The 4,780-nt window shown below is 34.0% G+C and overlaps 1 non-coding gene across 1 annotated transcript; it reads right to left on the minus strand.

Annotated features, from left to right (window-relative positions):
• Window positions 1–1,404: 1,404 nt before the first annotated feature.
• Window positions 1,405–1,491, minus strand: TRNAS-GGA (transfer RNA serine (anticodon GGA)). Its single transcript has one exon. It is a non-coding gene; the product is annotated as a tRNA-Ser (tRNA).
• Window positions 1,492–4,780: the final 3,289 nt, after the last annotated feature.

Below are 4,780 nucleotides of genomic sequence, written 5' to 3' on the forward strand. Positions count from 1 at the left end.
CTAAGAATGAACAGTTAATAATTAAGATCCCAGTAGTTTACTAAATTCCTATATATGTACAATTTTTGTTATGTGAGCCCGCTTAGCTCAGAGGTTAGAGCATCGCATTTGTAATGCGATGGTCATCGGTTCGATTCCGATAGCAGGCTTTTCTTTATTTGTTTGATTTTTTACATAACATAATTGATAATGTGAAATCAAAGAATATTGAAAAGGCTTCTTTCCCCTTTTTTCCAAGAGTCACCGATCTACTGTGTCGTAGGAACCTACAATTAGAAATTAGAGGAGCTCGATCTCGGTATAACAAATCAAGAAAAGAATCTTTAGTTTTTTTTAGACATATACAAATACAATAAGGTCCGGATATTTATACAATTCATCTAATTATTCTTTGTGGTACAATACTTTAGTAGATTTCGCTTTATTTATTATCATTTAGTTTAGTTTTAATTTATGAAATTTCAATAAAATAAGGAGTCTTTATGTCGCGTTACAGAGGGCCTCGTTTCAAAAAAATACGCCGTCTGGGGGCTTTACCGGGACTAACTAGTAAAAGGCCTAAAGCCGGAAGCGATCTTAGAAACCAATCACGTTCCAGTAAAAAATCTCAATATCGTATTCGTTTAGAAGAAAAACAAAAATTGCGTTTTCATTATGGTCTTACAGAACGACAATTACTTAAATACGTTCGTATTGCCGGAAAAGCCAAAGGGTCAACAGGTCAGGTTTTACTACAATTACTTGAAATGCGTTTGGATAACATCCTTTTTCGATTGGGTATGGCTTCAACTATTCCCCAAGCCCGCCAATTAGTTAACCATAGACATATTTTAGTTAATGGTCGTATAGTAGATATACCAAGTTATCGCTGCAAACCCCACGATATTATTACAGCGAGGGATGAACAAAAATCTAGAGCTCTGATTCAAAATTATCTTGATTCATCCCCCCGCGAGGAATTGCCAAAACATTTGACCCTTCAACCATTCCAATATAAAGGATTAGTCAATCAAATAATAGATAGTCAATGGGTCGGTTTGAAAATAAATGAATTGCTGGTTGTAGAATATTATTCTCGTCAGACTTAAACCTAATTAAAATAAAACAATAAAACAAGGGTTCGGACAATTTTTCCCTTTTCGCCTAAGCAAAAAGACCCATCAAAGTAAGGAGTTTGATACGGGGATTTTTCTCCCATTCATGGATCACGGATCGGTAGGGAGATTCTCATTCCCTGTTGTCTACTCTTTCCAGTATGTTATTTTCTGTACTGCGGAACATAGGAATAAAGAATCTATATCAAAATAAAAGAAAGGTCTAACTTAACCGTTGGAATAATGGTATCCATTGTTATTTGCTTTGATACATTGCTGTTAATAAGATTGGTGAATTAGGTGAAAGGTACGGAAAGAGAGGGATTCGAACCCTCGGTAAACAAAAGCCTACATAGCAGTTCCAATGCTACGCCTTGAACCACTCGGCCATCTCTCCTACATAATGATTATGGCCCAGAAACCGAGTGAATAGTGAGTCATTCATATTAGATTTTTTGATAGGTACGTACAGTCAATTCTAACTATAAAAAAATATAGAAAACTTTTCATCAAAGAAAAACCCTTCCTTCAAGGGGGGATAAAAATAATTTTTTTTTGTGAAAAACTGTTAAAAAAAGATATATATCTATTCATTTCATTCTTGCGAAGACGGCGCTCCCATCTTTTTCCAATAGTTATTCTTTTTACTTACAATATTTATACCAAATTAAATCAATGAATTAGAACGAATCAATTGATCTATTTTTTTTTTTATTTTTATGTTATTTCGTACTGTACAATTTCTTTGTTTGTGGGATCATTTTCCCACAAGAGGTAAGTAAAAGAAATTATAGAATGGATTGCTACCTATGCCCAGATCTCGGATAAATGGAAATTTTATTGATAAGACCTTTTCAATTGTAGCCAATATCTTATTACGAATAATTCCGACAACTTCAGGAGAAAAAGAGGCATTCACCTATTACAGAGATGGTGCGATTTGATGTTTTTTTCTTTACCGATTTCAGTCTTCGGAGAAAGATACATTATTTGGGAGAGAAATAAAAAGATTATTGAAATAAATCTACGCTTATTGTGAAGGTGAAGTTTGTAAATAAAACAATTCCTTCTGTCGTGTATCCCCGATTAATGCAGCCTCAGATGCTTCAATTTTAGATTCTAGTATTGAGCGAAAGGTTACACCTATGGGTTAGGTCAACCCTACTTCACTAGTACCAATAGGCAGCATAGGGAAAGAAGCACTACGCCTAGGAATCAACAATACGAAAACTTTGTTATAAATTATACCTTTTCTTTATCGGAATCGGGATTAACAAGAATGGTTGGTACAACAAATATCCATCTCGTTCGTATTTTGGATACCCGTATAACCATCGAAGACTGTTGAAGTGACTAATTCCCGGAAATTAAGGGGTGTTAAGAACAAAGAAATTGTTAGAGTTATCATTTTTATTTAGTACCAAGATACTTGATGTTAAGAAAAGATCTTTTACAGGAAGGTTGGTTAGAGATTTCTTGTAAAAACACTAGCCCCGTTCGGTTCATAATGAAATTATTTCAATCTTTTTTGATGATTCCATGTATTATTCTCATTATGCACATAAAAAGGGAGGAGCCGTATGAGATGAAAATCTCACGTACGGTTCTGGAACGGAGATTCTTTGAATCGAAGACGACCGCAACGGATGTCGGCTCAATCCGAAGGAAATTATGCGGAAGCTTTACAGAATTATTATGAAGCTATGCGACTAGAAATTGATCCCTATGATAGAAGTTATATACTCTATAACATAGGTCTTATCCACACAAGGAACGGAGAACATACGAAAGCTTTGGAATATTATTTTAGGGCACTAGAACGAAACCCGTTCTTACCACAAGCTTTAGAATAATATGGCCGTGATCTGTCATTACGTGCGACTATCTCCACTATAGAAAGAAAAAAAGGAAAGAAAGAGCAAATCCGCTAATAAATACTAGAAAATAGGCTTTCTACATATCATATCTATCGTGTCCAAAACAACGATTTTTATCAGCTGTAGCAAAGAAAAAGAAAGAAACTTCATAGAAGTCCAAATAGGAAGAAATAGGTATGCCTAGATCCTTTAGTCTATGGATAAAGAAAGGATCTAATTGATAGAAAGAATAAGCACCGTAAAGATCAATTAGTGAGGTTTTGGGCCGATACAATAAGAACTGCTTACTTATGTCACGATATGAGATAAAAGTTAGGAATCAACTTATGTAATAGAGTCGATCCCCTAAGGTATTGAGCAGCGGTGTAGAATCAGATCCCAAAGATAGTAAGTCTTTTCTTTCTTATGAAAGAAAGTCTTTTTCAAAGATTCTATAGAAATTTATATATGAAACCGAGATAGTTACCTTTTAGAAAATTCTAATGATAGTGAAAATGCCTATGCTTTATTCTTCTGAAGGTGGGAAAAAAGATAAAACTAAAACTGATTAAATTATTAATCAAAATTAAAGTTTGAAACTCATGCAATTAATCTCTTTTGGTTAACTCGAGAAAAAAAATGAGATAGATCTATGAGAAATCTCATTCAATTATTCAATTATATAATTATATATTATGGTAGATTAAAAAATGGGACACCAAAAGAATTGACTGCTGAGCCGTATGAGTAGGAAACTCTCAAGTACGGTTCTAAGGGAAGGAATTTAACTGCCTATTCCGACCGGGGAGAACAGGCCATTCGACAGGGAGATTCTGAAATTGCAGAGGCTTGGTTCGATCAAGCCGCTGAGTATTGGAAACAAGCTATAGCGCTTACTCCAGGTAATTATATTGAAGCACAGAATTGGTTGAAGATCACAAGGCGTTTCGAATAAGAGCGCTCTGTTTATTTCTTATTTTATTTAGTATTATTTAGAATTTTTATATTTTTCTATTTACTCTTTATAATAATCTTTATATTTATAATAAAATAAGAAATTCTATTTGTTATAATAAAATTGTTTTGTAAAATAGTTTTGTTTGTTGTCCCCATCAGTCAAATAAAACGGTTCTCTGGAAAGAACCAATCAAAGAATTTCATTATATCCCTTCTAAGATCGTTTTTTTCTATTTCGTCCGGTATTTCGTAGGAATAACCGATACACAGATAGAGTAGAGAATCCATTTTTTTTTATTCCTATTAAAACTAATAAAAGAGGCTTTCGAATGACTAAATATCAATACTGGAATGTCTCTTAGTTTAGTAATGACTAATGACTGCTTGCGCGATTTGGAATAGAGTAAAGTAATAAGTAAAATGTTCTATGTAAGACATAAAGTAGTTCTATTTAGGAACTTATAATTGAGATATGAATATACTGAGTTGCACAAAAAAATTGTTTTTGCGTCAATTCAAATACCTGAAAAGGTTTTATAAGATTAAAAAGTGTCCGTTGAGCGCCTCGTGGCTATGTCATAATAGATCCGAACACTTGCCCCGGATCAACTTCCAGATCATAATTGTTCTAGTGAATAACTAAAGAAAATAGATAGATGGGAGATAGTAGAGAAAGAACTAAGTATAAACATCTCTCATAGGTTCACTAATTACTTAACTGTTGGCGAGTCTCTTTGTACGTGTTGTCCGGAAAGAGGAGGACTCAATGATTATTCGTTCGCCGGAACCAGAAGTAAAAATTTTGGTAGATAGGGATCCCATAAAAACTTCTTTCGAGCAATGGGCCAGACCCGGTCATTTCTCAAGAACAAT

This window comes from Corylus avellana, unplaced genomic scaffold, assembly GCF_965113065.1.
Source record: "Corylus avellana unplaced genomic scaffold, dhCorAvel1.hap1.2 HAP1_SCAFFOLD_96, whole genome shotgun sequence".
Classification (NCBI taxonomy): domain Eukaryota; kingdom Viridiplantae; phylum Streptophyta; class Magnoliopsida; order Fagales; family Betulaceae; genus Corylus; species Corylus avellana.